The sequence below is a fragment of the Arvicanthis niloticus genome, chromosome 14 (genome assembly GCF_011762505.2).
Source record: "Arvicanthis niloticus isolate mArvNil1 chromosome 14, mArvNil1.pat.X, whole genome shotgun sequence".
Lineage (NCBI taxonomy): Eukaryota > Metazoa > Chordata > Mammalia > Rodentia > Muridae > Arvicanthis > Arvicanthis niloticus.
Genome location: NC_047671.1, coordinates 58,900,713 through 58,912,049, shown reverse-complemented (window position 1 = coordinate 58,912,049; position 11,337 = coordinate 58,900,713).

Below are 11,337 nucleotides of genomic sequence, written 5' to 3'. Positions count from 1 at the left end.
TATGTATATGTCATATATATGTTATATATAAACATAAATTAATATAGCTCCTGAAGACATGTCGATCTATATAAATTTTCTATAGGACCAGGCACTACTTTGGAATTAATCCATGTCTTTACTATACCTCAGAAGAAATCAGAAGGATTGTGTCTTTCCTAAATAATAGAAAGGTTTTCAAAATCAATGCTTTTCTATATATTTTTAAAAAAAAAACATACCCTAATACATTTTCTTTCAGATAATGCTCTGCTTGAGATTCAGTTAAGTGAGAGCTTAGAACTCAGTCCTAACCTTTTTCACTCACAAGGAGCATTAAGTCAAAAATTCTTAAGTAAGCACTCATAGTTTAATCGAAGGAAACCAGCTTACTTGATGTTCTGAAAAGTGGCATTCCATATCCTTGTGCCAACTCTTGACTAGTGTGGGCTATTGTCTCTGACCCAGGCAGAGATACAGATGTCCATTTTTTCTTCTCATTTTCAGGTAGGTAGCTGCATTCATAAACCATGCCTACATTACTACATTTGTAAGTGAATCACTGAGTCAAGAAATCTAATGTGACCTTCACCCTGTGCTAGAGCTTCTCTTCAACATGGAACAAAACATAGAAAATATTCAGGCCTTGGAGAAGAAGAAAGTTAGAGTCCACTGTGTGTATGTGTGTTTACATTTTATGATCAGAAATGACATACTATGTTCAATATAGTAACAAATACAGTACCCTTTTCATTCAGTACATTGGCAAACACTTATTTTGGCTTTTCCACATCTTGATTGACTGTACTTTTGACAATGTAGCATTCTTCATTGACATGCCATGGATAATTTCTGAATATTTACTTAATTGCCTCAGGAAGAATGTTTATGAACATCCAAAAGCTGTGGAACATTTTATGACTAGAGACTTTACTTGTATCACCTCTCACTTTATATAACTATTTGCCTTTGATTTGGATTGTAATGGAGGATGTGTTGTAACATATTCCAGACATGCACTCAGCCCCAGGAAAAAGCACAGAATCTATTCAGCACTGTTTTACACCTCGTCATGATGTGTGATCCAGTTAGAGACATCAATATCCAATGAATTGTATGGATTACCCTGATGAGGTGGCTCAATGAAGTTCATGTAAGGTCAGTGCAAGTTCCAGGTATCTCATTCACCAAGTCACTAATTGGCCTCACACAGAAAATATCCTGTGTTAGCCCAGTCCATTTAACTTTCTTGCTCTATCTTCTGAGTCTATCTTTCAGGGTCAAGTTTTTTTTTTTTAAAGACCCCTAACCAAACTAGGTACTAGGAAAGGAATTAACTAACTTTTAGGCAAGCATTGATAGGCTTCAACCTTTCAGCCTTTTAAGCAGAATGAGTTGGGAGTTTGCTCGGCAACCACATCAGTAATGATGGGATTTACATTTCTTGTCACCTGAGCTACAATGAGTGACAGCATGTCTTAATGGTCACTTAATTCCCACCCCCAACCCAACAGTCACAGAGGCTCTAAGAGCTCTTCTATCAGAAAACACATTTTAGAGCACAGCAGACAGGACCTCAGAAAGATGCAAAAGCAAAGTCGAGTTCAGTCTTCTGGCATGTGGGTATAGGCACATTTTACATCTAGAAACACCCCAGATGTTCTTTCAAGCATGAAACTTGCATCAGATATGTCATTTTCCAGACCAAAGCACATCAACATTGGTTTCCAGAATCTACCACTCTTTCAATAATGAGTTATTTTTCATGTCACATATTTCTTGATGTTAAGTTGGGTGAATGAAATGATAAAAATGTCACACAATCAATCCTGGGTCAGCCAGAGCTTTGTGAAGACAATCTCCAAACTTTAGCAAACATTTTTGTGTCATTAAGTATGACTTTGGCACTTGAAAAGCAACTTCCATTCTATTGTACCAAGGATTTGGTCAAAGATCAATTGTCTTTGTAATTATATCAAATATCATAAGGCAAAGAATCAGTAAGAGAACAGGTTCTCTAAATGATCACGTATGATTAGCACCCAAAGAACACACACACACACACACACACACACACACACACACACACACACACACACTAAACTGAATATCAGTCCATCAGTCCTTATTGATCTCTCTTTCTTCTAGGGCAAATAAATTTCCAAATTCAAATAAATACGTTAATGTAAAGGCTATATGTCTGAGAAGAAAAGCAAGTTGCTGGTGTCTTCAAACCTTCCATAATATTTCCCTCATTGTACTTTGCTGGCTTGTCATGATACCATCTAATCAAAGAGAGCTTAAATACTTCATTGAGCTCTCAAAATAAATTTGATCTGAGCAACTCTGGTCTCCTGGATTCCTGGGGTTACTGACTAGGTGAAAGATGTTTTTGTTTTAATCTCTGTCTTTGCTCAAAGAGGATTAATGTCTATAATTCTCCTATCCCCATTTAATTGAGAAATGTAGTCTGAAGAGCTACCTCCCGGAACACTTCATGTTGAAGTATGACCTATCCATTGTCTTTACAATAAATCTTCTGCTCACACACACTTGTACACATCCTCACTCCCCAAGAGAAGGAAATATAAACAGAATTATGCATGTGTGTATGTGTTCACCTCTATTGTGAATCACGAAGTATTACTGTTTACTGTCTTCATCTTAAAACTATCTTAATGAATATATTGTTTGAGAATCTCAGCGGGATTGCAGCTTCCCTCTGATGCTCTACCATACACACTGTAACAAATTACTCTTCCTTCCAATTTAGCCAGATTTTGTGTTTGTGTTCTATGTTTTGTGCTTTTTGTTTTTCAAATGCCATTGAAGAAAGATGTCTGTAGGATTAAAGATGCAAGGTGTAACACTTTGGGCCTCCTTTCTTGGCAGCTGAACAGGTTTTGGTAGAGCAAGGCTATAATCTTGAATAGAGAGCTTTCCTGCATCTTCAAACAGATCCAGCATAAAAACAGAATACATAGGTAATTGAGAAGCCCTGGGGTTCCTCAGGCCAGGCTCACTTTTCTCCTACAACTAGTGTGACAATTTGACAAGGCACGCCCTGCACAGTGGTTTCACTGGACTCTTGAGGAGTCCTCAAGATATGGTGGCTGTTACAAGTTTTATATCTTACTCAGAAGCCATGAGGATCCAGAAATATTTTATTTGAAAAACATTAAATGTTTTTTCTGACATACATGGAAAATGTGACCTGCTGTTTCTTTGTCAATAACATACAGGTAAGACTCAAGATGCTTCTGTGTGATGGCTTGACTACTCAGAAACTCTCTTGTACTTAGCCTGGCACAATAGCTGAGTGCCTCCTGAAACCCTTTTGCTCTACTCTAACACCTTAGCCTTTCTGGACCAGATTTGTTCCACTATTAGGAGTGGGGTTTTATTTTTGGTGAATAAAAAATGTTAAAGATAGGTCACCAGTTTGCAAATAGTTTATGGGAGTTCTCATTTAAGTTGTTGAAGTAAGTAACTGAACATAAAAACATGTAGTGGTTAACACAAGATTTCTCTGTTGGGTCTCCAGTATTCAAACAGCATTTCTCCTTCTAGGCAGATGTCACATGATTGTTAAAGTCCTCATTTCTAGTCTTCTAATCAGACTGGTCAAAGCAAAGCATAACTCTATGACTTATAGCTTAGAAATATTTTATCTAGTTTTGCCTAAAAATTTGTAAAAACTCAGAAACTGATAAATGCATCTTTTTATACTCTCATCATTTGCCACAAATAAACATAAATACACAAAATATAATAAACATATAATCAGCACAGCTATACAATTATCAGACATATATGACACATAGAAATTTATACAAGCACACACAAAAACACATATAACATAAACATGTGTAAATATGTATGATGTTCATTACACACACATACATACAAACACACATACAATTAGATATAAACATGTATAAACATATATAAGACTTTCCTATTGTTTTTTGTGATAAGCAGAATAAATTATCTTTAGAAAATTTTACTTCTCTCCTTATACTATAGATAATACACTTCTATGCCAAAATACAAATATACATATGAACATACACCAAAATATTTATATCTATCTTATTGATTTCATGTATCTATTCTAAAATAAGTTATAAAAGACTACAATTTCAGATGAGGCAATATTCTCCTGTATGAGAAATGTTCTCAATGACTTTGATTCTGACTGGTGACCATTGTATGAGAAAATGAAGTCTAAAAAACAGTCCCAAAGTAGATCTGGAAGAACTGTTATAACTTCCCTGCTATGGGATTTGCCTTTTCATTAAACATACGTTCAAGGATTAGAATGGCATATTTCCTTGTCTATTTCTTTTTCTGATGGAGCTAGATAGAATAACCACAATATGTTAAGGATTCAGAGCAATTGCTTTTCTGAGTAACTGTCAGTTGATGGTCTAAGCAACAGGACAAAACATAGCCCCCTAGCTATCAGAATAGGCTGTCTTTCATTAAGAGCTGTAGAGTGGGGTGATTCACACAGCAGGTATTTTGGAAGGCTAAATCCACATGTTTGCTCACCCCAAGTCACTTCTCATTTCAGTTCTCATGGATATGTCTTACTTCTGATATCTGTACACAGAGGTGCTTATGTCCACAACCAATGGAAAATTAGGTGTTTCCTAACTTTCTGCATATCCATGCCCTGGCATTTTCAAATAGTAGTATCCATTTCCATTCTTGATAGTGCATGTGACAGCGAGTGTCTTTATGAAAGCAATCAGAGTATTCCTCCCCAACATTCACCATGTAGTCCACATGCCCTAAATTAGTGTATTCAGAGTTGAAGAAAGAGAGTCCAGGAGATATCCACAGAACATACAGTGTTACAGAGCACTAGGGCTAATATTGACTGCAAAAACCCTCCAGGAGCTATTACAATTCCCTGATATATTAATGGTGAGAAGATAGTAATGTGCAAGAGACTTTTACCAAACCAAACAGAGTATGTTCTCAATTCCCTCTCTCCATCACATTGCATCTAAAAGGGTATTGATACCCCTTACTACATCCTCAGTGTTGTGTAAAATTGTTGCCTACTTACTTGAATTCTGGGGAGTTCATGGATGGTACTGCATGAAGTGAGAGGTGATTTTATTGTCAGTGTATATAAGAATGAACTACAGTTAATTTCTATGATATGTCATTTAGAAAGTGTCAACATAGATACACTGATTCTCTTGTATTTGTTTAAGTGTAGTCACTATATACATTAGTTGGTCTTAAACACATTTTTATCACAAAAGTGATTCCTACTGAATTGGAAAGCTATGCAAATAATAGAATCTTCCATTAAATAATGGTTTCTGTTACAATTTCATAGTTCACAAAGACTTCAAAGACTATCCTTCTTACAACAGTTCAATATTGTATTGCTTTATAAGTAAGTATTTATTATGTTTACTAATTGTCTTATGGTGATACATTCAAACAGGCTTCCAAAATTAAGCATGATTCCAGGAAGCTATTAAGCGGTGAACCCCATGATGTATGAAATCCTTGTACCTCTAGTTTCTAAACTCTTAAATTCTTTTCACATTCAACAGGAAAGCCAATTTTTCCCTCGTTGTATAAAACACTCAAGGTTCCCTCTCTCTGGGCTATTATTTATTATTTAACTTGGTTACTGTATTATTTAAGAAGAAAAAACAGTTGGCATTGTAGCCAGTACAGGACGTACTATACCTGGCCAAGTGATATTGATTGCATCCTATCTATTAACTACTGCTCTGTAAACAAGGAGAGAGTGTATGGCAGTAATTCAGGGTACAAGTTACCTTCTCCTGCCAACCAGAAAAAAGAAGAATTGTTCCCCATGCATGTTCCAAATAATTCAGACATTTGGACTTTCTTGTTAAAGGTTCATAGTGCCAGGCTGAAACTCCCAGATGATGGTTAAACTCATAGGGATTGTAATAGAGGAACAAAGCCAATGCAATATTATTTGCATGTTCTAGGAAGAATGGTCAATATTTTTAAATCACATTTTTCTTCATTTTCAACATTACATCCCAAACCCTCTAAAAATACACACATTTTTTTCTGTTACTATAAATCTTTTCCTTGATGATTGTGTCATTATTTTTGTAAGTATGGGTTGAAAGATGAACTCATGTAGACTTTTATCTCTGTTCCCCTTTCCACAGATATTTATCTGTTTGTAAGATCAATAATTGTTGGCATGATGCTATCAATGGAGACCCTTCAAGAGAATGAATCTAGAAAGTGTGCCATAGAGGACAATGTGTCTATATGAATCTGCAAGATGACTTCAAAAGCAGAAAAAAACTCAGTGAATAAAACAATCAATGAAACAAGAAGGTAGAGAACACATATTTTTAGAATTAAACACAGAAAAGAAACAGGTGCCATCAGACCAATATGAATATAGGGCATAGAAACAACAAAACCAGGGCAGAGACCAGAGGTCAAATGACGAAGTGTAACTATATTTCCAGAAAAGGGGGGTGATTAACTGAGGTGCAACTTATCACTGATGTACAGTTGGCCTATATTTTCAAATACATGGAAGTACCACTCAAATTTAAAAAGATAAAACAGGAAAGACAGAATTCATTTATCAGATTTCTAGTGAAACTCATCTCTTTGATAACTTTGTGGAAACAGAAAAAAAAAAGTTAAAGGAAGTGAGAAGAATTCTGAGACTGTTTCATATAAAAAAAAATTGGGTGGTAGGTCAGAGTTCCCATACAATACGTGACTCATTGATACTTGATCAGTACATATTTATTTAAGTAATTATGAGTATGATATGAACTATGAAACAATATAAGAGAAAATTAAATAAAGAATAACTAACATGAGTAGTTTTATTTTTTTCTTTTCTTTTTATTGGATATTTTCTTTACTTATATTTTAAATGTTATCTCCTTTTTCGTTTTCCTGTCCCTGAACCCCACTTCCCATTCCACCTCCCCTGCTTCTATGAGGGTGTTTCCCGACACACCCACCCACTCCTGCCTCTCGGCCCTCAAATTCCCCTACACTAGAGCATCAAGCCTTCACAGGACCAAGGGCTTCTACTCCCATTGATTCAGACAAGGCCATCCTCTACTACATATGCAGGTGTAGTCATGGGTCCCTCCATGTATACTCCTTGGTTGGTGGTTTAGTCCCTGGGAGTTCTGGGGTGTCTGGTTGGTTGGTATTGTTCTTCCTATAGGAGTGCAAACTCCTTCAACTCCTTCATTCCTTTCTCTAACACCTCCACTGGGGACCCCATTGGAGATCCTGTGCTCAGTCCAATAGTTGGCTGTGAGCATCTGCCTCTGTTTGTCAGGCTCTGGCAAAGCCTCTCAGAAAACAGCTATATCAGGCAATTACCCAGAGGATGTTCAAAGAAGTAACAAGGACACATGTTCCACTATATTCGTAGCAGCCTTATTCATAATAGCCAGAAGCTGAAAAGAACCCAGATGTTCTTCAACAGAGGAATGGATACAGAAAATGTGGTACATTTACACAATGGAGTACTACTCAGCTTTTAAAAAATAATGAATTCATGAAATTCTTAGGCAAATGGATGGAACTAGAAAATATCATCCTGAGTGAGGTAACCCAATCACAAAAGAACACATATAGTATGCACTTCTTAGAAAGGGGAACAAAATACTCATGGAAGCAAATATAGAGACAAATTGTGGAGCAGAGACTGAAGAAAAGGCCATCCAAAGACTGCCCCATCTGAGGATCCATCATCCCATATGCAGTCAGTCACCAAACCCAGGCATTATTATGGATGCCAAGAAGTGTTTGCTGTCATGAATGGTTTTAAAGTAAGACATCAGAACAATACTTTCTCAGCAAGGAAGGAACAAATTCAATAGTCTCACTCAACTGCAACATCTATGAACCATGATACGTATCCCTTACTTGTTGGTTTATCCCTTGGTCAGCTGTCTAATTAGACAAGATTCACTCAAAAGAAAAGCTACAACTAGACAGAACCTACAGATCAACAGATTCTGAGGAACTGAGCCACAATAGATAAATGTAAATCATTGTGCATGCATTTAGGGTGGAAAGATAGCAACAAATAGCACACAAGAAAATCTGCTGTGATTCATTCTTCTTAGAAATGGCTAATAAACAGGATCAGAACAATGGGCAATTCAAGTAGACAGGTTAGTGTGTAAGGAAGAAATTTTCTGGTATTTCATCTCTAAACAGAGAACTCCAGGCGACTAATGACTGCTGGAGGAAGAATTAGCCTTTTTCAATGGTGAAACCTGTACTTTTTTATTAAATGAAGAGTGGTCAGCCCTAAGGCCATAACTGAAACCAAAAAGAGGGCAGTGGGGTATGTGTGCAGAATGTGTGTGTGTGTGTGTGTGTGTGTGTGTGTGTGAGAGAGAGAGAGAGAGAGAGAGAGAGAGAGAGGGAGAGAGAGAGATCTCATGAGAGTGAAAGTGATCCATTTCAATTTCAATTAGAAATACACTTTAAAAGAATAACATATTCATACTTAAAACAAAAGGTCATATCAGATAGGAAGTAGTAAAGAAGCAAAAGCAAAGTAATGTTCTTAATTAAATCATGGCTGAGGGTGTGAACCAAAATTATAGTGGGAGCCCAAATTACATGACCTCATTCATATTTATAGAAGAGTATCTTCTTCCTGTCTGTCTCTTTGAGTAGCCCTGCATATGAGTGGCTGGGGTTTCCTGATGGGTATCACACTTGCCATGCTTTGTGTGTTTGCCCTTGAATGTACACAATAGCACAGTCTGAATCCCTTAAAGCTATGTAGGTGAGAATTTGAGAATAACCTTGAGTGGCTTCCTTTTAAGCCTTTGGTTGCTGTAGTTCTCTGAAAAAAGAAGGTTGTAGCCTTTTGTATTTCTAAATCTGAAGCTTACTCTCTTGCTTTGCTGTTATTTAAATGACATCTATCTGAAGTTACATTATGGTCAAAATGAATACATGGATTTCTGTACAAATTAGAGTTTTTCTAATTTACAATGATACAATTGGAACAATAAACTTCATAATAACAGCAAAGTAGCTAATTAACATGATGATCATTTAATTTTACTTTTGATAATGCATGTTTTTATTTAGACTAATACGATGTAAATTATATCCAACAGGCTTTAAATGTCTTCTCATTTGAAGCATCTGCTCAGTGGAGGAGAACCTCAGAGATGCAATCTTATTTTGGAGGAGGAGGAGGCAAAAGCAAAATCATGAGCTCTTCACTACCCAGATGATTGACTGAAAAGAGCAGGAATGGGTTTGCTGTTCTTTCCTTTCACTTAGTAAAGAAGATTCAATTAATTAATTTCCTTCCTTCAAACTTTCATTTATTCATGTATGAGAACCTTATTATATTTTATTATTGCATTTCACTTATCTGTGTGTGCATATGTGAGTATGTGTGTGTGCATGTGAGCAAACTCATAGATGCAATCTATAGCACATACATGAAGTTAGAGGACAAGTTCAGAGAATCAATTCCTTCCTTCACTTAGTGAGTTAATAGAACTTGAGTTTTCAGTCTTGGCATCCACCCCTCTACATGCTGTGCCATCCTGCTATTTAGACCATTACAAAACATATATATATATTGATTATGGTCTCATGGCCACCTTTTAGAAAAGTTTATAGGATAAATCTATGTCCAGTATTAAGGTCCATAATATTTGATGTATTTTCCAGATAGGAGTATATTTAATCTGACAATATATATGGGATATAAATATCAAGGGAGGCAGCATGAGCTATGTGAGGCTATAATCTTCTGAGTAAACAATTGGGTAAAATTTATTAAAGTAAAATTGGAGGCAAGGCCTTTTTTGTCATATGACCAGCCAGTATGACTAAAGATTAGAAGATATTTTAAGATAAAATGATAGAAGAAATCAGAAATGTAAGATGAATAAAATATTTTCATGTCTTAAAAGACATCATAAGGACTGAGGGAGCTGAACGGGTTTGTAACCCCATATGAAGCACAATAACACCAACCAACCAGACTCCCCAGAGCTCCCAGGGACTAAACCACCAACCAGAGAGTACACTTAGAGGGATTCATGGCTCCAGCCCCATATGTAGCCAAGGATGGCTTTGTCTGGCTTCAATGGGAGGAGGGGGCCTTAGGTCCTATAAAGTCTTGATGCCCCAGTGTAGGGAAATTCAAGGGCAGGGAGGGGCAATGGGATAGAGGGTTTCAGGTGGGGGGGGGGGTAACCGGGAATGGGGATTTGAAATGTAAATGAAGGAAATATACAATAAAAATTTTAAAAAGACATCATAACACATAGATGTCTTTTGAAAAAACCAAAGAAAAATAAAATTAAAAACAAAGTAACCAGTTGAAATCAGGAAGGAAAAAACTTAAAGTTCAGTTTCTTATTTCAAAAGCATGTGATTATAATGGCTATCCCTGGTTGTAAACATGACTATATCTTGAATGAACTACAGTCTAGTATTGGAGGGCACACCTGTGATCCAGATCTTGAGGCTGGAAGACACAAGTTTCTGACCTGAATCTTGGCATGGAAATCTTTGGCATAATGGCCATAAAAACGTTAGGCCCAGGCAAGGTAGTTTGTAAATTTATTCTCAGGATATTGAGGCAAGGAGATCTCTGAGTTCAAGGTCTGCCTGAAACAAAGTAAATCCCATATCCAGGCTTGGTGGTACACACCTTTAATCTGGGTCACACCTTCTGCTGGAGACCTACAAAAGGACATTGGAAGAAGAAAGATTCATTCTTCTTCAACTGCTTGCACTTACTTGCCGGAACATCTGTTAGAACATACTTCCACAGAAGATCAGCTGACACAGCTAGCCCCATAGGACTGAGGAACCACTAGATTCTTCTCATGCACAGCTGCCCATTGTTGGGTTAGTTGAACTACACAGAATTTAAGATATCACAATAAATTCTCATAAAATAGAGAGATATTCTTTAAGTTCTGTGACTCTAGAGAACCCTGACTAACACAGAAGTTCATACCAAGATCAGGGTATTGATGTGATAGGCTTGACCATGCTTTTGTTTGAAACAATGAGGATTTGGGGACTTTGGTTAGAAAAGAGTGTAATGCTTTAAATGAATCTCAACGTGCTATCTTTGTAGGAACATGGAAGACTCTGCTACTGAGAGTGATTTGAATTGTGTGGACCTAGGCCAAGAGATTTTAGTGGAGAATTTCAATATGTGGCCTAGAGACTGTTTTTGTGGTATTTTGGTGAAGAATGTGGCTACTTTTTGCCCTTGTCTGAAGAGTCTACCTGAGGCTAAAGTGAAGAGACTCAGATTAATTGCATTGACAAAGGAAGCCTCAGAAATGCCAATCA